Genomic DNA, 23,201 nt, shown 5'->3' with positions numbered 1-23,201 from the left:
CTGGTTACAGGCACCCTCCTTAGAGATCGCTGCATTATTCCTAACCTCCCTACACTCAAGGTCCTGTACCCTAAAGCTACAGTCCTGGTTCCCATGCCCCCGCGGAGTTAGTTTAAACCCTCCCAAAGAGCACTAGCAAACCTCCCCTCCATCTACCCTCATTTGTTGTTGACCAACCCAACTCCCTGACAGTGCTGATTCTATGCTCCTGTATATGAAAGCTGTGAGGCATCATGAAGCCTGACAACATAAGACTATCAGAACGTGTCAACTCAAAGGATATAACAACAGCTGGGATGAGTATGTTCTCGACTTGATGTAGCTTTCTTGAGGCAGCCAGCATTCAGACCTTTTAAACATATTCATAGATTTGCACAACTGGGATTGTTAATGCAGCTGACAATGGTGCAGGCTTTTCTCTTAATTCAGTCATCAGCTGTGGGCATTGCTGCCTTGGCCAGTCCTTGAGAAAGTGGTGGCAAACGGCACACAGAAATGTTCCTTGTTATACAGATAAACTATTGGCACACTGGATCGTCGTCGTTTGTGCTGTGGCATGAAGTACTGACCTTTTCTGCTCAGCCAAGTTCCCCATTTGTGCTAATTTGCATCTAGAAGTAGAGAAAGGCTGCAGACAGCACTGCATCAGAGTGAGGCTTCAAAGCGATCAATCAAATTGAAAAGACTGCTCTTAAAATCATGGGACAGAAGGCCAAGTAAGGACTGGCACATGTAGAGCTCAGTCACTCCACTGAGGCTTAGAGCTATTTTTATCAGTTTCATTATTCATCATCCTCCAGTTGCATATTCGCTCATATGTCTAATCAGTAACAAACACGCACACATAGCTTAGCACATTATTTGTTGGAAATGTTAAAAAGAACATTGATGTCACGATTCTACAACATATTGCTGTTTATTTCCACAGAGTTCTGTCGAGATGATGGTCCAGGCTCTTGTGGCATAATCAAGCATTTCAGAATGTTCACTCATTCCATCTGGTGGCATTACACTATTGCCAAGGAGAGGGACAAACTACACTAGAAACACATGATTTGCTGAACTTCAGGGAATTACACTTCCCTTTAGATTGTTGCTGGCAGTTTATTGCTACCATGGGTGCAAACAAGTAGAGGCATCACTGTCAAAATGCATGGTGGGACACAAAGGGGAATATGGTGAGCACGATATTCACTGGGCAATCTGCACACTGTTAGCATTTGGTGTCTTGGGCATTTCGGTATATGTGTTGTGAGTAAGAGGTTAGTGCAACAGTCTTCCTGTCTGTTATTAAATTTCATTTTCTGTTCCTATGTCTCAATGGCAGCCCAGGCTTTATAGAGCATCCTTCAGCCCTCAGGAGCCATCAGCAAATCATTGAATGACATTTGTGTCTGGCAACGGGACAGGATCATTGATTGGGCAGTTCACTGGTCAGAGTTCTCCAATTATGGTATTATTTTGGGCTCTGTGTGCTTAATTCAATAGTCAGTCTACGGTCATTGGCTTTCAGGCCAGAGAAGGACACTGACTATTTCTGTAAGTAGTTCAGTCAGTAGATCAATAGACTGGAGTAGTACTGTTTTTCTTAAACTTTTTCAAATAAATACTATTTTTCAAGTGGTTTAGCAATAATTAGTTATCACAGACCCCTTAGCCAAATTCTAAAACTTTATGCTATGTATAATGTAAAAGTTTTACACATCAAGAATGTTTTGTTAATTATTCTTGTACAGCTTTCAGGGCTCATCCATGCATGCTCCCTTCCTGTCTGAGATGGTTAACTCACTATAAACTGCATATCTTCATACATAACCCAAGACTTAAAAGAAGTTAAACTCTGGTCGCCATGTACTCATTTATCCTTGATCACTGTCTCCTCTTTATGACAATGTGGTGTGTAGAGTGGGAGTATCTTTAATCACAACTTAGGAAGGATATATTGATCTTGGAGGATGTAGTGATTGTAATGAGGTCAGCCAGGAGGACCTCATAGAACATGAATTCCCGATCGGAGCTGTTAATCGAGTCCATCAGAGAGTCTTGGCTGACAGATCAAAAAAGGAGTGTAAGACATTCTGACACTCTGAGAGCTGGATCTGAGGGAGCTAGACCAGTATCAAGGACTCTCCACATGTAAATAAAGGGTGGCAGGATACCGGCCTCTATGGAGATATTTCAGAAAAAGTATAACAGAGCTGATCAACATAAATTCCTAGACTTTAGGCGTTAAGTTATAAAGAGAGATGATACAAATCGAGCTTGTTGTCTCGAGAATTTAGGCTAAGAGGTGATCAAAGTCTTTAAGATATTAACAGGAAAAGACGTGGTAGATCGAGTCAAACTGTGTTTACTGGTTGAAGATTCTAGAACTAGGGAGCATAAACTAAGATTTCAGGCCAGACTATTCAGGAGAGATGTTAGGAAAAGCTTCCACATCACAAAGGGTGGTAGAAGTTTGGAAATCTCTTCCACACTCAGCTGTTGATGCTAGATCAATTGTTAATTTTAAATCTGATATGGATAATTGTTTGTTAAGCAAACGTATTAAGGGATATGGACAAAAGGCAAGTATATGGCGTCAGGCCACAGATCAGCTATGATCTCATTGAATGGCAGAAGAGTCTCAAAGGGTTGAATGGCCTATACCTTTGTTCTTATGTAATCCTCAAAAACTACTGGCTACAAACCATTCGAACTGCATTGTAATTGATTTAACTTCTGAGAATGCTCCCTTTCAATAACTTCTTGCCATGCTACTTTCTCCTCAACTCTCAGATCACAAGAATGTATATCAATTTCATCATCTGGATTAGTAGTGCTAGAAGAGCACAGCAGTTCAGGCAGCATCTGAGGAGCAATAAAATCGACGTTTCGGGCAAAAGCCGTTCATCAGGAATAAAGGCAGAGAGCCTGAAGGGTGGAGAGATAAGCTAGAGGCAGTGTGGTTGATTGGTGCGGGTGTCCCGGAGATGCTCCCTAAAGCGCTCTGCTAGGAGGCGTCCAGTCTCCCCAATGTAGAGGAGACCGCATCTGGAGCAACGGATACAATAAATTATATTGGTGGATGTGCAGGTAAAACCTTGATGGATGTGGAAGGCTCCTTTAGGGCCTTGGAGGGAGGTGAGAGAGGAGGTGTGGGCACAGGGGTTGCAATTCCAGCGATGGCAGTGGAAGATGCCAGGATGGGAAGATGGGTTGTAGGGGGGCGTGGACCTGACCAGGTAGTCATGGAGGGAACGGCCTTTGCGGATGGCAGAAAGGGGCGGGGAGGGAAATATATCCCTGTTGGTGGGGTCTTTTTGGAGGTGGCGGAAATGTCAGAGGATGATAGGGAACATCTCCGGGACACCCTCACCAATCAACCACACCGCCCTATGGCCCAACATTTCAACTCCCCCTCCCACTCTGCCAAGGACATGGAGGTCCTGGACCTCCTTCACCACTGCTCCCTCACCACCAGACTCCTGGAGGAAGAACGCCTCATCTTCCGCCTCGGAACATTTCAACCCCAGGGCATCAATGTGGACTTCAACAGTTTCCTCATTTCCCCTTCCCCCACCTCACCCTAGTTCCAAACTTCCAGCTCAGCACTGTCTCCATGACTTGTCCTACCGGTCTATCTTCTTTTCCACCTATCCACTCCACCCTCCTCCTTGACCTATCACCTTCATCCCCTCCCCCACTCACCTATTGTATTCTATGCTACTTTCTCCCCACCCCCACCCTCCTCTAGCTTATCTCTCCACCCTTCAGGCTCTCTGCCTTTATTCCTGATGAACGGCTTTTGCCCGAAACGTCGATTTTACTGCTCCTCGGATGCTGCTTGAACTGCTGTGCTCTTCCAGCACCACTAATCCAAAATCTGGTTTCCAGCATCTTCACTCATTGTTTTTACCTATCACTTTCATCAGGCTATTGCGTTATCTTACAACTTAATTTGGAACATAACCCATTATTCTGCATTCTTGGCAAGATACACCACATAATTGTCCACTGTAAGGTCAGTCCTGCGTCGCAAGTAGGTAAAACCAAGGACTGCAGATGCTGGAAACCAGAGTCTAGATTAGAGAGTGGTGCTGGAAAAGCTGCTTCGTAAGTGCCTTCACATTAATTCACAGACAATCTAGAATTATCTGTACCATAAGTCTGCAATCCCTCAGCCTGAGAACCAATGAGCCCAGAGGCTGTAGGATGTTTTAAAGTGTGAGAAACACGGTTTTCTTTTGAAGTCTGTACATAAGGACTCAAACAAATTAGTCATCGAGAAGAAATGCATGACTCAGTGCTGTATATTCTTTGTTGTTAATTCATCTGCTCTATTGAAATGAAACCATTTGTTGATTCAGAAACAGAGTACCAGCTTATTAGGAATGTCCACTTGAAATATTATTTGAATTGAAGTGAATCTTCTGTTCCATTCCAGTGAGTAGATTCAGCCAAAGTGGGAGGTTTCCATTATAATCTCCAGCTTTCAATGTAATCTACTTCAATTTCGGGTGGGCTAAGATGTACTCCAGATCATGAGGTCATCTTAAAATGAACCTGACCTTAAGACACAATCAAGCTTTTCGAAGATATTGTTGCATCAGTGTGTTTAACTCTTATACCTAGCAAGGAAACTGTAAGTCAACTCTTAGTAATAATAAACAGTAATATTTATTTATTTAGCACAATTGATGTTATAATAATAAAATACATTACAAACGATCAAGTAGCACTATAAATCTAGCCAAATATCTTGTGTTTAAATATAATTCTGAATGGTCATGTGCCACCACGTTAGGTCTTGGCCTTGATCCACATGACGATTATCTTTTGATCTTCCCCCAATGGTCCCGGGTTTGTCTTCTCTTCTCAGTGTTTGCTTCAAGTTACTGCCTCTGAGGATGGTGTTGCCGCGATTCTTATACGTCAAAGTCATCACACCCTTTTGGAAGGTTTTTCAATGTCCTCCAATAGATTGATCAGGGCTCGATCACCATGATTGATCAGACCCAAGCAGGCATTGACGATGTCAGGTTGGTCCTTGAGCATCCATTCCTGGAGGTGTTGGGGGTACCTAGGTCAGGTAGCCCTCTCCAGATAAGGGTGTAGGGTGCCCCTGGATCTGGTAAACAAGTCAATGTTTCCGATTGTCCTGGTGATGTCATTCAGTTCGGATTTGTTCCATTCAAATTCAAGTGTGTATTGTATGGTCTCCATCTGCTGAGTCAATTTCATGCTTTCTTTCTGTAGCTGTAGCCTGTCTGGATTCTGCAGCATGTTTATTCTAGAGCCTTTGAGCACAGTCACTTTTAGTCAAAGCTTGTCTCAATTTCACAGCATGCCTTATTTATTGTCCATCTTTCATAAATCTATTGTTTTGAGTGCCCTGTCCAGCTACAATGTTGACAGGGGTGTTGCTTTCAGTCTGTACCTCTGTAAGAAGGTATGTTCTAATTAATGTTCTACTACGCTGATGTGAGAGCTCAGTTTGCATCGTTCTTTCTATTGAGACAGATGGCTTTGTATCTGAGAAAATTACTGTCTAATCCAAACTAACATATCACTGCAGTGCTGAGGGTGAGCTGGGTTTCACTTGGTGTACACATTCCGCCATACCATGTGAAGTGAGCCAGTGAGATCTGCTGGCTGTAGAATCAAACAGTCACACAGCACGGAAAAAGATCCTTCAGTCCAGCCAGTCCAAGCTTACCATAATCCCAAACTAAACTCATTCCAGCCTATCTCCCTCCAAACATTTCTTATTCATGCACTTATCTCAATGTCTTTTAAACATTGAAACTGTACCCGCATCCACCACTTCCTCTGGAAGTTCATTCTGCATATGAATAACTCACTGTGCAAAAGAAAATTGCCCCTCATGGCTTTTTTAAAATCTTCCTTCTCTCACCTAAAAAATATGGCCCCAGTTTTGAAATCTTCCAGATAAGGGGAAAGACACCCACCATTCAGATTATCTAAATCTCTCAATGTTTTATAAATCTCCAAAATTTCACTTTTCAATGTCCGACTCTCCAGTGAAAAATATCCCAGCCTATCCAGCCTCTTCCTGTAACTCAAACCCTCCATTTCAGGCAACACCCTGATAAATTCTTTCTGAACCCTCTTCAGCTTTATACTACCCTTCCTGTAACAGGGAAACCAGAACTGGACATAATACTCTAGAAGAGAATTCATCAATGTCTTGTAAAATCTCAACATAAAGTGTCAGCTACTATACTCTAAGGTCTAAGTAATGAAGACAAGCATGCTAAATGCCTTTTTAATTACCCAATCTACATGTACTGCAAACTTCACAGAATTATGTACCTGGATTTCTAGGTCTCTCTATTTTCTACATCACTACCCAAAGCCCTACTTTCCATTGTATAAGTCTTGCCTTTGCTTGTTTTGCCAAAATGCATTTCCTCACATTTATCCAAGTTAAACTCCATCTGCCATTCTTCAGCCCATTAACCCAATTGCTTAAGGTCTCTTTGTAATCTCAGATAATCTTTTTTTTCCTTTATTCATTCACAGGATGAGGGTGTTGCTGGCTAGGCAGCATTTATTGCCGGTTAAGAGTCAACCACATGCTGAGGTCTGGAGTCACATGTCGGCTAGACCACGTAAGAATGGCATTTTTCTTCCCCAAAGGACATTTGGGAAGCAGATAGGCTTTTCCAACAATCGACAATGGATTCATAGTCATTATTAGATTTTAACTTCCAGATATTTGTTGAATTCAAATTTCACCATCTGCCATGGCAGAATTCAAATCAGCATATAAATTGTATCTTTCAAAATTACTTCTAACAACTTATCCACCACTGAAATCAAACTCACAGGTCTTTAGTTCCCAGGCTTATCCTGACATCCCTTTTTGAATAAAGGCACAGCATTAGCCACTCTCCAGTCATTCAGCACCTCCCCTGTATTTATAGATAACACAAATATTTCTGTAAGGGGCCTTACAATTTCCTCTCTGACTTTCCACAAAGTTCTGGAATACACTTGATCAGATGTTGGAGATTTATTCACTTATCGGCTTTCTAAGACCTACAATATTTCCTCTTCTGTATTGTGAACTGTTTTCAAAACACAATATTTATCTCCCTGCGTTTTCTAGTCTCTATTTCTTTCTGCACAGTAAAAACCGACACAATATATTCATTTAATATGTCTCCCATCACCTGAGCTTCAACACCAATATAATCTCGTTAATCTTTAAGGGGCCCTACTTTCTCTCTAGTTGCTCTTTGCTCTTAAGGTAATTGTAGAATCGCTTTGGATTATCCTTATCCTTATTTGACAAGGCTCTCTGATTTCCTCCCTTTGCTTTCTTAGAATCCTAACATTCCTCCTCCTTCTATCAAAAAGGGAAACTTGCTCATACCAGATGTGTTTGCATATAACCTGGATCATGTTATAACTTCGATCAACATTACAACATTGGTTGCTCAGTTCTTTGAAGTGTTCTGACGATGAGATACAATGCTGGGGATTGAGTGTATGGATCATTAAACTGTCATAGACTCATTCAGACAATAGTCAGTTCAGCTAATAGAACACTGGCAGTTATCTCTGAAGGACAAGGGCTAAATGTTATGCTTCAACAATTCAAAGCCTTGGTTATGTTGTGTGTTCAGTTTGTCTACTTTTGGAGAAATTATTAAGCCTTTAATAGGTTTTAACATAACAATTTTCTCACACATTGAGGAATAATATATGGTTTTATATGACTGTACTGAAGCCCTGCTGAGATACTTCTCAATTCTGTCTGCTGTACAATCCCTTATATAATAGTGAGAGCTGCTATTCACACTGTTACTGACATTAACCCCTTCAAACCCTGATATGTCAACACCAGGGGTACTGTGAGAAATTGCGGGGATCAAGTTGGATTTACCCAGACTGACAGCCCAGAATGTTTCCATGAACTAGCTGTTCATTTTTCCCTGCTGTTAGAAGGTTAAGGGGTAATTCCTTCTGGGTTGCCTTCATATTATTTCAGAAACAAGATTTAAAAACACACATTGCACCAAGTTAGCTGATTCCAGTCCAAGGATTTTGCACTTGCCGCCCTGAGGGAGTGTTGCACAAACTGCACAAATAATGTTGCACCAACCTACTTTCTTGCTTTAGGATGATCCCACCATTGTCACTCTGTTAGTGCTGTAGCTGTTTCCTTGTTGTGGTGAACAATTCTGTATGTCTCTAGTGTCTCCATGGCATGCTCAGGTGAGATCCTTGTCAGCCCAGATGCATTGCATGAGCCATGCCTAAATGTCACCTGAACTGTACCGTAGTTTCAAGCTTCTGCAACATTGAAGCCAGTCCTGTTATTGAGTCAAAGTTCACAATCTATGCTTCCACTAATAAATTCAGGGATTGGGCATGCCTTTTTAGCAGCCCATTCAAGTTGTATATGCACATCCCAGGCCTCTTAATTATTGCATCCCTTTTAAATGACATTATTCAATTTACATTGTTTCTTTTCAGTCTTCGTGTCAAAATGAACCACCCTACACTGCACTGTTAAATATTATCTGTAATGTCAGTGATCATTATCACCAGAATGTCTTGGCATTCCTGAGGTCTGTTCCTCCCTTCCTCACAGTTTATGACATTCCCAAGTTTCATATCATTTTGAAATTATACCTGTATACCACTCGGTTCAGGTCATTAATATGTATCAAAAGGAGCAATAACTCCAATACTGACCCGTGGGGTACACAGAGCAGTCATCTCTCCAGTAGCTCAATGATATTATGCACTTCTTGGGAAATTATCTGACAGATCTGTAACCTCAAAGACAGCTTTGAGCACTTTGCTTTCTATATAAATATTATCCTCTGGGATGTAATAAAATCGCAGAACTGTTAAATTACTTGCTGTTTTTGTTATTTCGTCATTTTGCTTTTAGTATTCCTAAGCTGGTTTTCTTTGAAGTTAATGACCTGATGGAATAATCACAAAACAACTTGCATCTGAATTTCCAACTGTTGACACACTTCGTTCAAAGATGGTGACACTCTTAGCATACAAATCTTTTTCTCATGTACTTACACAAGCTAAAAATCATATGACCAGTTCTAAGATTGCTTTACGCTAATGGGCCCTAGCCCATTAATGCATCCATGCGATTTGCTCTCTTAAAGTACATTTAATTGGTCTCAGTGCTTGTTTGACAGGCAAATGAATTTCATGGTTTTGAGATACTGGTTAGCTAAATCAGGAGATGGTGCATGCATTGTGTGTCTACCCCTGAACTCCATGTCTGCAGAACACTACTATAACAAATCCACTGACCTCCCCAGGTCTGACAAGATAACACACAATCAAAGAATCATAGTCATTACTCATTCATATTAAATAGAATACTGAATAATTGAACCTGTCCAAAAACCCAACAGTTTATACCAACGTAATGATGCTGTTCCCAATATTTGCAAAACCCCATAATTACCCCTTGGTACAAAAGGTAAAATCAAATCCAGGGCCTAACAGGAGAGAAGTCAAAGAGGGAGGAGGATCAGCATGGACCTGCTTCTTTGTGGTCCAGCAGCTTTTTTTCTATATTACTGCTAAAGACCAAACCAAACCAGAGAAAAACTGAGCTGGGAGAACTGGCCATTCCCCTTTCATTGTACAAGTGTTAGTCTAAAACTTAAAAGCCTTTTGTCTGAGGGAGTATCTGTTAGATATAATCAAATTGGCCCTGAAACCCTACAACTTAGACTTTTCAGAGTCAGTGTCTTTTATGATCTCTCTGGAAAAAAACAAGGTCAGCATAACCTTGTTAAAGGAGTAGCATTGTCACATGAGTGCTCTATAGAGTAAATGGTGCAGAGTCCATGTCCCTACATCTGGGCCAGGCACCCTAGGTTCAACTCCTACCTGCCCCAGGAATGTGGAAGAACATAGGTAAGCAGGTTGATTTGAAATTGTCTAAAATGTAAACCATATTAATCTCTTTATAACCTGTTGATGGAGGTTAAAACAAGAGACAAATTTCACTTATGTTAAATTTATTTACATAATTAAACACAAGTATAGATTTCTGAAGTCAATGCATAGCTTTGCTAACACAGTGCTGACCATTGTGTGGGTGAATATCTTTTTCTGCATGCTGAAGTAATAAATGAAGTCAAGCCCTCCATCTGCATATGATTAACTGGAATTGACATAAAATTGGTACCTAAGCTATCCCCACTCTATCTCTGTAGTCCTGTGATTTGATTTCTTTCAAATGTCTATCCAAATTTCTTTGAAATTATTGGTCATCTCCTCTCCCCCACCTTCATCGTAAGTGAACTATAGGGCACCACCACTCACAATGTTTACTCATATCTCCCTGCAGTTTTTACTCAAACATTTTGTTCCATTGAACTTGGATCACGAGCTAATACAAAAACAATGGGGATGTCACCTCTGGTCAAGATGGCGGCAGAGTAAGATGCTTCAACTGGAGCTCCTCCACTCCTTCTCTGCTTTTCCCCCTTTATTTCTCATTTCTTCCCCCTTTGGGCATCACGGTGGGTGTCAGCCTGGTGTCCCAGCCACTTGTGGTGGGTCCCAAGCCTAATATTATGGCGGCCCGTGGCCGGACCTGGTTTGGTCTCACGGCAGACATGGTGGCTCCTGGACTGGGCTCTCAGTAGCCCATGGTTGGATCTGGTCTTGTCTCACAGCAGACATGGTGGATCCTGGCCGGGGTTCTTGGTGGCTCATGGTGGATTCCATTGTTTTAATTTGCTTTTCCCTTGGAGGTTGGTAGAAGACAGTGAGAGGAGCACATTAAAAGGCAATTGTACCATTCTCAAAGTCTCACTCAATAGTGCTGAACAAGATAGTCCATGAGTGACTATATTGGCTCTCCACTAATTGAAGTGTCTAAATAATCAATTAACAGCCATGTAAAGGTCTCAAATCATCTTCCTGACTGGGAAACCTAGATGATCTGCCTGCCAGGTTGGGAAGTTGCCTCTATTTATCCTAAGCTAGGTGTAACTGTGGGCAGGGATGGAGGTAACAAGAGGATGGCTATTGAAAGCCATCCTCCTATCGTTACCTCTGACCCCCAAGCCAATCTGTGTTGCCAAAAACTCTACCTGGTGAGATACAAAAGGAAAAGAGTTAGTTTCCTGCAATTGGATCCTCTGAAGACCAAGTCTCCAACAACAATTCTTGAAATCTCCCTACATTTGTTCTGGTGGGCAAATTTTGGTCAGGCAGGGCATTAACACTGAGGCCTGCAATTTGCCAGTCAGCTTTTAGCAAGCTGATTGTAGTTCAATTCACTTAATTTTCTCACTGGTGGAAGCAATAAGTTTCATAGAATCCCTACAGCACAGAATCAGGTGATCCAGTCTATCAAGTCCACACCAACCCTCCCATCAAACCCTTTCCCCCAACTTTATAACCCTGCATTTCCCGTGGCTAATCCACCAAGCCTGCACATTCCTGGACTCTATAAACAACTTATCATTGTCAATCCACCTGACCTGCATATCTTTGAACTTTGGGAGGAAACCCTATACAGACGCAGGGAGAATAGCCAAACTCCACACAGACACTTACCTGAGGCTGGAATCAAACCAGGTCCCAGGTGCTATGAGGCAGCAATGCGAATCACAGAGACACTGTGTCGCACCATTGAACTTTATCATCACTGAATTTGCCTGCCTTATAGTTAGGCCTCAAAATGGAAACTCGTGGCCTACAGTTCCACTAAATCTTTCTCATCTCCTTTGTTTCAAAGTAAACAACCCCAGCTTCCTCAAATGAACCTTGTAGTTCAAATTAATTATCTTTGGAAACATCCAATGATCTTCGTCCTTCTGAAAATACGGTGGCCAGAGGTGAATACAATAATAGCGGCACTGAATTTCTCTGTCTTCCTGGGCAGCTCACTTCAACTTAAAAGCAGACTGTTTTTATTCATTCATGAGAACGCAGATGTCACAGCAGGCCAGCAGTTTTTACCAATCCCTGGAGGAGGTGGTAGTGAGCTGCTTTGTTGAACTGCTGCACCTCACTTCTTTTCTTCCATGTTATTCCGTACCAATTGCACCTGCTCGCTGAGACTGTAGCTTCCTGCAGCACAACTTGGTGCGCAAGGTCCCACAAAGATCAGCCAACATGAAATTATCTTTCCCACACTTAAATCCTTCAATTCCTTTGTAGAAAGCTCCATGGAGCCTAGTAAGCTCCATAGAGTGAGTGAGCACTCACTGGACTCTTCCAATAGTAAACAACAAGCTTGACAAGGTTGCTGGTATCTTGCCAGGTTAGTAACTGAGTATGACATGATATCACCTAGGGAGAAGCTCCTTGAAGAAGCTCTCTTCCTCCCTCTACAAGGATTCCTGATGAAGGGCTTATGCTCGAAACGTCGAATTCTCTATTCCTGAGATGCTGCCTGGCCTGCTGTGCTTTGACCAGCAACACATTTTCAGCTGTGAGCTCCAGCATCTGCAGACCTCATTTTTTACTCACCTAGGGAGATGCCTACTATGCTAATTATTGGCCATCTAGGTCCCTTTCACTACACCTCATGGCCTGTCACACTTAAAATGTGCACTGATCTGAGCTTTCATTTTTCAAGATGCTTTTAATCCACCACTCAGGTTTCAAAAATAACAACACCATTCATGAGGCATTAAAATATCTATTTGCACATCCCCTGGGACTGTAGTTGTAGAGATCCAGACCATTTAAGTTTTCTTTAATAATGAAGGAAAGCTTCATTGCTTGCTCAAGTCTGACTACAGAGGCTTGTTTAGAAGCAAGAATTTTTAGGCCAATATGAGGAGTCTGAATAAAATCATTTGGAATATCCTTAGAAAGAAGGACAACTACCCTCTTGGTTTTTCATATCCCACAAAATTCTAATTTGTAAACCCATTTCAAGGGACATTATGGGATAATTAGGGTTTAGAGGACTTCAGACTTGGCTGATGGCAGCTTTTGACATGACAACCAGTGAGGCTTAAGACTGTTCCAATGAGATTCAGGAGAAACCGAGAATGATCATTGAGCAGAGCTTCGAAATCTGCAAGCATTCGTTCCACAGCCTGGAATTAATGCGCAATATGCTTCAAAACAGTAGTGTGGTTTATGTTCCATAAAGCTTTATTTCGGGTGAGTGTTAGCAGGAGAGCAATGAAGGAGAGCTTTCAGAAGAAGGGAAGAACAAAGAAAATACTTGTCCAATAATTGTTCCAAATTCATATGATTTTCATAGACCCAAAATCTAAATCATCCCTTCAGTAAGCTTTTATTTTACGGGGACATTCGTCTTTGATGGAAGCATTGGAATATGGTATGACTTTTCATTGGGATATGGTATAACTTTCCAATGGAATATGTCATGACTGTTCACTACCTTGTGTTAGTGGGAAGCTTCGTCTGTCCTGTTCTGAGTTCTCCTGACTTCACCATAAACGTCAACATCAGCTGCTGTTGTTCCTTTGTCTTTTAATTGACTTTGATTTATTTCTAAATTATCAAACCACTTTGAACCTATCTTGCCTACCTAATCCCCAATTTCATTTGAGCATTCTTTTCAAGTGATCTATGTAGTTCTAGCTCATCTTCTTGCTTCTGTTTCTGCTTCTTTTCTCAAAACAATCTTCCAAACGATCTTTACATTTTTCCATTATTTTTCTTCCTCACCCAGTCCCTGGTTGAAACAATCTGAAATGTAGACAAAAAAGCTTTTGTCTTTAAGTACCTTTCCTTATCTGTTGAAAACATTAAATCCTGGAGGGTAGCCATCAATCATTCTCCCTGAAGGTTAGGATTTTATTTAAAAGTTATATAGACATAACAGACCAACTCTGGCTAGCCGTAACTAGTTATTGTTGGTCTAACCTTATCTCAATAGATGTTTTGCATTCGGAAGGTCATACATTATCATCATCAAGCAAAACATTATTTTTGATTTTGGAAATGTGCAGCTCTGTGATGGTTTAGCTGAGTTAAAAACGTCATGTAAAGAAATTCAACATTCAATTTCATAATCAAATTTCTATCAATAACTGATTCCCCCATTTGTGGCCTTTTGAAAGAGTATCTATTAGACAGCCAAACACTTTGCCAATCTGCAAAGCACACAGCAATTTACAGGAGACAACTTGACATATAGACAGAAAACTTTTTTTCTGTTTTAGAGAAACTGTGAGAATTATCATGAAGATTCAAAGTAGGGATTGATGACTTTCAAATTCTATCACCGAATTTCATTATCTGGATCTTCCATGAGGGAAAATTATTTTTAGAAAAAGGACACAACATTGATTTAAAATGGCTACAGCCATTACTTGACGATTCAGTTTAGGCAAACTTTACGAAACGAATGATGAAGGACAAAATCAGCTGAATTGAAATTTACACTTGATCAAAAGACAGTGAAATGTGTCCAGACTTGAATTGGCCTTGATCTCCTATTTTGATCTGAATGAATGCATTATCTTACTGTCACATATATTTTACATTAAGAATACAAAAATCAAAGTGAAAACTTTCATTTGTTGCCATGATTCAGCACCATTTTGAATTATTTAAGAAAAAGTTAAAAAAAGAAGTTTGAAGAGAGTCCATCAGTCCTGAGCCGGCTTATTACCATCAATGACACCTGCCCTCCACCACCGCTTTGCCCCTCTGTAAATCGGACCCAACCAACAAAGAAGTCACTAATCCTCAGGAGCTGAAAATGTGTTGCTGGTTAAAGCACAGCAGGTTAGGCAGCATCCAAGGAACAGGAAATTTGACGTTTCGGGCCAGAGCCCTTCATCAGGAACGAAGGGCTCTGGCCCGAAACGTCGAATTTCCTGTTCCTTGGATGCTGCCTAACCTGCTGTGCTTTAACCAGCAACATATTTTCAGCTCTGATCTCCAGCATCTGCAGACCTCACTTTTTACTCGAAGACTAATCCTCAGGAGCCATCTTTCGCGCCTGGACCTACCTTGATGACATTGCCCTTGCCAATTGCCATCCACCAATTCCAATGTTAGGTGCTGTGCTCAGCCCAGAAAGTAAGTTAGTGCTCACTCAAGGTCTGTGCTGGGCCCACTCACCTCTGGGGTGGGACCGCTTTCCTCTGGGCTGACGCCACTTTCCTCTCGGTTGGTGCCACTGTCCTCTGGACTGGGGCCACTCTTCTCCGGGCTGGGCCCATTCTCCTCCAGGCTGGGGCCACTCTCCTCCGGGCTGGGGCTATTTTTCTCTGGGCTGGGGCAACTCTTCTCCAGGCTGGGCCCACTCTTCTCTGTGCTGGGGCCACTTTTCTCCACTCTGGGCCCACTCTCCCCTGGGCGGGGGCCACTCTCCTCTGGGCTGGGGCCACTCGAGGCATGAAGTTTGTATACTCAAGATCTGTGCTTGCCTCTCACCACTACAGATGCCATCCGAGCTCAGGACAAAACATAAGTAAAGGTACAGAGAGAGAAAAAAGCAAAAAAAGTGAGACAAGAAATAAAATAAAAGCAGTTGGAGTGGACAAGCTATGGCTCAAGAGCCCTACTCTGATACCACCTTGTCTGGTAATATTTACCCATCACCTGTTTGATGAGTTTTGCATTTTGGAGATACTCATATTCAAGATACTCTTTAAGTGTGGTTTCGGGTTAAACCCTTGCACTTGCTAAGTATTTTCTGTTGTATTTTCATTTTATCCTTATTTGCATTGAACCATGTACTTTTTAACTTTGCATCAGTGTATGTGTCTGCGTGAAATCTTATTTTTGTTACTTTTCTTGAAATAGAAGATAATAAAACATTCTTATTGTCTTCACAAGTTTTCTCCTCATGGATTGAGTAAGCTATGGGTAACTATACTTTTATAGCAGCACAGGGAGAAAGTGAGGACTTCAGATGCTGGAGATCAGAGCTTAAAAATGTGTTGCTGGAAATGCACAGCAGGTCAGGCAGCATCAAAGGAACAGAAGAATCGACGTTTCGGACATAAGCCCTTCTTCAGGAATGAGGAGGGTGTGCCAAGCAGACTAAGATAAAAGGTAGGGAGGAGGGACTTGAGGGAGGGGCGTTGGGAATACGATAGTTGGAAGGAGGTTAAGGTGAGGGTGATAGGCCGGAGAGGGGGTGGGGGCGGAGAGGTCGGGAAGAAGATTGCAGGTCAAGAAGGCGGTGCTGAGTCTGGGAGTTGGGATTGAGAAAAGGTGGGGGGAGGGGAAATGAGAAAGCTGGAGAAATCTGCATTCATCATTTATAGCAGCACAGCCTTGTGTTCAAAAATATTTTTTCATGTAGCCAACCATGGATGGAAAAGAGGGAAATTAATCCTCCCTTCACATCTTTTTTTTTTAACAATGCTACACTTATGATATAGTCCAACCTTTACCTGAAAAAGAACTTATTGTCTAGTCCATTCTCTGAACTACAATCAGCACCTATATGTTCCTAGAAATAATCATAGCCCACTGTGATCCACTGTAATCTTGAACGAAATCTGAGCATGTGAAAATCAGCCAAAAGAGCCATTAGTTAATAATTTGGTTCTGTTAGCATTTCTTTATTTTAGGTTGGTTGCATGTCTGCTGGTGACTGGTCAAACCTATTTGTAACCCAAAAATTCTCCAACAGCGGGTGCAAGTGAAGAGTTGGTCTGTGTGACTGGAACTCAATGTTGACTTTATCCATCAGCTTTGCTCAAAATAAACTTTAATCTTGGATGTTTAGAAGCTTCAGCCTGAAGAATTTTGCAATGCTTTTGAATAGTTGCTGAGTGTCTGTTTATCACGATGAGGGATAGCAGTGATAGCAACTGGAATGCTTCTCTGTTTTTGAATGAGCTGACAACATGAACTATTCCCTGGGTAAGGCTTTCTCCAATCAACTCTAACATGCAGTTTTACAGGAGCACTTCTTACAGCATCAATATGACACTTCCATTTCCCAGACCAGACATCACTTAAGTCCTTGCTCAGTTGACAGGGAGCAAGACATCCTTCCCGTCAACGTCAGCTGCAATCAAGCCCACTTCCCTGAGGAGGAAAGCTAGTCTGCTAAAGCTATTGTGTCACCTAGTCATCCAGCTTCAGGCTTCTGACAAGTTGGAAGTCATACTTAAGGTTGTGCTATGACACATATTTGCAAAGTATTGAGCTTGAGAACGGTTATGGTTGAAAGCAATTACAGGATAAAATTTCCCCTAACAGCAAATAAACTGTTCATTTAGTCATAATGATTGACGAAATAAATGCATTTTTGCAGTTTGTCAGGATCCATCAATCACAGATATCAATATGACCTATGTCAAAGTGATTGTTATACACTTTCCCCCATGTTACCTGGTCATATCTGATAAGTCCCTCCTCCCTACCTTTTATCTTAGCCTGCTTGGCACACTCTCCTCATTCCTGATGAAGGGCTTATGCCCGAAACGTCGAATTTTCTATTCCTTGGATGCTGCCTAACCTGCTGTGCTTTAACCAGCAACACATTTTCTGCTCATATCTGATCATGGTCAAAAATAACACAACACCGTGTTATAGTCCAACAGATTAATTTGAAAGCACAAGCTTTCAGAGCCTCACTCCTTCCTCTGATCTCCACTAACACCTGAAGAAGGAGCAAGGTTCTGAAAGCTTGTGTTTTCAAATAAACCTGCTGAACTATAACATGGTGTTGTGTGATTTTTGACTTTGTCCACTCCAGTCCAACACTGGAATCTCCACATCATATTTGATCATGATGTCACTACACTTCTAATGCAGCTGATTTTCAGACAGCTCTGAAGTATTTTGGGAAGTACAAGACAGTTAAAACATTGGCCTTTTCACCCTGTCACACTGATTTCTCACTATTCCTGAGGCCTGTTCAGCTCACTGACTGATATAAATAATGCAGCTCTTCCCCAGATCCTGGCTAGGAGGCTGAGTGTGTGGTAGAAGTAGGTTTAATCAAGGAATTAAAGAAACACTATAAGACCATAAGACCAAAAGATCATAAGACATTGGAGCAGAAATTAGGCCATTTAGCCCATCAAGTGTTCTCTGCTGTTCAATCATGGCTAATGCATTTCTTAACTCTGGGGTCCCACTTTCTCCCTGTAACCCTTGATCCCATTGACAGTCAAGACCTATCTCTCTCAGACTTAATTATACTTAATGACCTGGCCTCCAAAGTTTTCTGTGGCAATGAATTCCATAGATCCACCAGTCTCTGGCTGAAGAAGTTTCTCCTTATCTCCATTCTAAAAGGTCTTCCCTCTGCTCTAAGTTGTGCCCTTGGGTCCTAGTCTCTCTTACCAATGGAAACATTTTCCCAACGTCACTCTGTCCATCCATTCAGTATTCTGTAAGTTTCAATTGGATCCCCACTCATCCTTCTAAACTCCATTGAGTATAAACCCAGAGCCCATAAATGTTCCTTACATGTTCGAAAATTAGTTGATGATCTAAAAAGGAAAAATGTGCAACCGTATGAAAAGAAGATGGGTTAGATTTCTCTTCCAGATGGCCAGCATGGATATGACAGATTCAATGGCCTCCTTCACGACTAATATTCTTTCAGGATGAAGTCTACAATCCTTACTTGGTCTAGCCTACACATGCTATTGTGATCTATCAGATATTTGAATGATAGAGTTTGATCAAAGAGCTAACACAGTTATAATGAGCAAGTTGGTCTCCTCCATGCTATAGCTCTCTATGGTTACATGTGACCAGTTAGGGAGTGTCCACTAGCAGTCCCTAACAGTCCTCAACTTTCAAACCCTGTCTTCACCAGGTATGTAGTAACTAGCAACAAAGACTCAGTTGTGTTATTTTCCCCTAACAATGAGATCATGAAGGCTAATTGTAATACTAACCATATCTAGCTTAAATTAGTTTTTTTAACTGAGTCCAGAATTGGGACTCCAAATTAATTCTTGATTTGTTCAACGGTGCAGTCCTACATAATTGCCGATCCGAAGCCTATCTGCAAGAAATTCTGCTAAAGAAAATCTGTTAATGCCTTGAGTATAGACTTGTGAAAATGTGGTTGGAATCATCCCACTTTATCAAGTGCAGTTTAATAACTTCAGCCGGGAGCCAAGTTGCAGATTGTGGCACCGGCTCAGCAGGACAATTGATTTCTGCCTCTTGCTGGTCACACCAGCTATGGGCGAACAATGGCTGTGATGAATATTTAGTAAACAGGAGGTAATAAGGAGAATGGGACACAGTCTTCCAGGGTGACATCTGGCATCAGAGTGCACCCCTCTTCCAGCTGTCAACAGATTGTCTCTGGGAAGATCACACTATCAGACTGAATGGCACTAGAGTTGAGTTTGGCTTTCTTGTGGCTTCTTTTCTTTTAATTCATTCACAGAATATAGGCATCACTGGCTAAAGCAGTATTTATTGCCCATCCTTATTTGCCCAAACGGCAGTCAACCACATTGCTGTTTGCCTGGAGTCACATGTAGACCTGACCAGTTAAGGATGATAGATTTCCTTCCCTAAAGGATATTAGTGAAGGTGAGTTTGGGTACCCATCTGCTTCCAGCACAGAATCAGAGGTGGCAGTGGAAGCATGTTTGTGCTCAGTATGACACCCAGTGGCATCAGTAGCAGCTGCATTGGTGAGGTGGGCCCAAAGTGGACCCATCGCAGTAGCAGAGTCGAATTTGGACTGGTTTGGTACCCAACTCATCGGTGACATCTGCATTGGTGAGGTCCAGTGAGAACTCAGAGTGGTGAGAGAGTCAGTGTGGGTTCAGGTGGTGCTAAAGACTTTCATTCAGGCCACAGCAACACAGCGAAGGGGCCATCTGCCTGGCCACGGGACCCATGGCCCATGACGGATCACTTAACAAGAAGGACTGTTACATTGGAACCTTCATTCATTTCTTCATTTTCCTGCCTTTACATTCTCTGATTTGGTTTATTTTTCTGTGTTTTTAGATGGCACCGGAGAGTAGCAACACTATACGTCACTTTTCCCTGCATTTTGTAACAAAATACAGGTGACAATAAATAAATCAAACCAAATAACTGGCAAGGAACATTTTCAAAGGCAGCAAGATTCCTTTGATTTTGCCATAAATTAGTCAAAGAGTCATAGAGATGTACAGCACAGAAACAGACCCTTTGGTCTAAGTCGTCCATGCCGAACAAATATCCCAACCCAATCTAGTCTCACCTGTCAGCACTTGGCCCCATATCCCTCCAAACTCTTCCTATTCATATACCATCCAGATGCCTTTTAAATGTTGTAATTGTAATAGCCTCCACCACTTCCTCTGGCAGCTCATTCCATACGTGTACCACGCTCTGAGTGAAAAAGTTGCCCCTTAGGTCTCTTTTATATCTTTCCCTTCTCACCCTAAACCTATGCCCTCTAGTTCTGGCCATTGGACATCAGCCTTGTAACCAATTGGTGGGAATTTCACCAAATAGTACCAGAGAGGAAGGATTTTAATAACATGCCGACACTTGAGAAGATGATACATCCTGGACAAAGAAGAGGAAAAGGAGGAAGGTTAATTAGAAGTGTTAAAAATTCTATTTGGTCTTGATAACTAAAGTGGCAGGAGAGTCAACAGCCAGAGGAGGAAATTTGTAGGCAATTGCCAAAGCAACCAGGAAGGAGAGGAGGACTCATTTCTTTATTGCAATGAGTTGCCTTGACTTGTGATGTGATGATATTTTGTAAAGGCAATTGAATAAGTACATGATAGGAAAACAATTGCCAGATTACATGGGAAGATCAGGGAAGTGAATCTTAATTGAATAGCTCTTTCAAAGAGTTAGCACAAACACGGTGGTCCAAATGGCACCATTTTATGCTGTGTAGGAATACAGAACAATCGTGAATCAGAGCAGTTTGTGAACCTCATGCTGTTCATGATGCATGTGGGAATCCTGTGCAGAGATCAAAAGTGGTGCTGCTGTTTATTTTTGTTTTACCTCCAGTAGCTTGCAAGTTTTCTCATTTTGTCAAGGAAACTGAGGCTTGCTATTGCTTCAGCCATTCATTTAATGAAGTAAGCAAGTAATAAATAAGGTGAGGCAGAGAACGATAAGAACAACTGTTGGACCATGTAGTGAGTTCACAGAATGTTTTGCAGTACTGGACCACCAAAGCTGTGATAAGGGTCTACAACTCAATCTACTTCAGTTCAGAGCTACTGTGTCACAGGTATTGTGACACAGCAGATATTGCAAATATTGTGGAGGATCAGGATTGAGGAGGTACTTTGTGCCAGGAGGCAGTCACATCCTGTCAGTTAATAGTATGGTGAAGTTGTTCAATGATCAAGAAGTTGGTCCGGGAATCAGATAGTTCAGGGGATCCAGGGTGGAATGGTACACAAGTTTCAGTCCTTTATTTAACCAACTGGTATGATGTACTTCCTTCCTGTGCAGATGAGGGCAAGGACTTCAGCGTATCCATAGGACCAAGGCAAAGTTTTGCCATTGAACTCAGCGAGTGTTAGTGAATGTGGTAGTGATAATAGGCAGTAAATTCCAGGAATACATGACACCCTACAGTTGTGACCAGGAGTTCAGAGGTTGTATTCCCTGGTTGGTGTCAGGCTTCAGGACACCTCCTCATGGTTGGAGTAACACTTGGTGTGGCAGGAGCAGAATCCAATTGTTCTCCCCAATTAAGGACTTCATTGAGTGAGTGGCTAGTAGGACAGTAGGACAAGGAGGGTGCTATAAAGATGAGGTGCATGGTTAATGAGTTTATTGAGCTGTAGAAATGCACAACACAGAAACAAACCCAACTCATCAAGATATATTTAATTAATCTAGTCTCATTTGCCAACATTTGGACCATATCCCTCTAAACCCTTCCTATTCATATATCCAACCAGATGCCTTTTAAACGTTGTAATTGTACCAGCCTCCACCATTTCCTCTGGCAGGTCATTCCATAACACACCACGCTCTGCGTGAAAACATTGCCTCCTAGATCCCTTTTAAATATTTCCCTTCTCACCTTAAATCCTATGCCCTCTAGTTTTGGACTCCCCTATCCTGGAAAAAGACCTTGGCTGTTCACCTCATCCATGCTCCTCACAATTTTCTAAACCTCCATAGGTCTTGAGACAATTGAGAAAGCTTGCTAGACCTCGCAGAGAGGACTACTCCATGAAGCAGCCAGAGAATGACATTCAGCCAATTTCTGAGAAAAACATTCAGCCCGCAGAATATTTTTCTCAAAAGCATGATACTTGCAAATGATGATGTTCAGTAAGATTGGGTGCACTTGTTCATGGAACTCAGAAAGTTGGCATTTATTAACGATGGAGAAAGTGAGGAGTGCAGATGCTGGAGATCAGAGTCAAGAGTGTGGTGTTGGAAAAGTACAACAGGTCAGGCAGCATCTAAGGAGCAGGAAAATCAACATTTTGGGTATAAGCCTTTCATCAGGAATGGTTAGCATTTATTCATGATGGCCGTTATCGCAAGAGAATTGTATACGGTCATGGAGAAACCATTCCTGGCATATCATGAGCAATTGCAATCTCCGTATCTGAAGAAAGATATACTTTCCTTCAAGGTGGAACTGTGAAAGTTCATTTGATTACTCCTCTTTGAGAGATGTATCTGATGATAAGAGTCTGAATAAATTGGGGCTACAGACGCTGGGGTTCGTAGGACTGAGAAGTGATCTCATTGAAACATAAAAGATTCTGAAGGGCTAAGCACAGTTTATACTGAGAAGTTGTTCCCTCTGACTGGAGAATCTGGATCAAGTTTCAGGATAAGAGGTAAAAACAATGACTGCAGATGCTGGAAACCAGAGTCTGGATTAGTTGTGCTGGAAGAGCACAACAGTTCAGGCAGCATCCGAGGAGCAGTAAAATCGACGTTTCGGGCAAAAGCCCTTCATCAGGAATCATCAGGAATCCTGATGAAGGGCTTTTGCCCGAAACGTCGATTTCGCTGCTCCTCGGATGCTGCCTGAACTGCTGTGCTCTTCCAGCACCACTAATCCAGAATTCAGGATAAGAGGCCAAGTCTTTAGTGCTGAGAGGAGGAGAAATGTATTCACTCTCCAGCACTTTGTGAATCTTCGGATTCTCCATTTCAGAGGGTTGTAGATGTTCCATCATTGAATGTACTTAAGCCAGAGAGAGACAGATTTTGTATTGCTCGGGGTATGAAGGGAGATGGGAAGCAGGTGAAACAGTGCAATTGAAACAGAAACACTGCCATGTTCAGACTGAGTGGTGAAGCAGATTCCATGG

This window comes from Hemiscyllium ocellatum, chromosome 7 (assembly GCF_020745735.1).
Source record: "Hemiscyllium ocellatum isolate sHemOce1 chromosome 7, sHemOce1.pat.X.cur, whole genome shotgun sequence".
Classification (NCBI taxonomy): Eukaryota; Metazoa; Chordata; class Chondrichthyes; order Orectolobiformes; family Hemiscylliidae; genus Hemiscyllium; species Hemiscyllium ocellatum.
Note: the sequence above shows the minus strand (reverse complement) of the source record.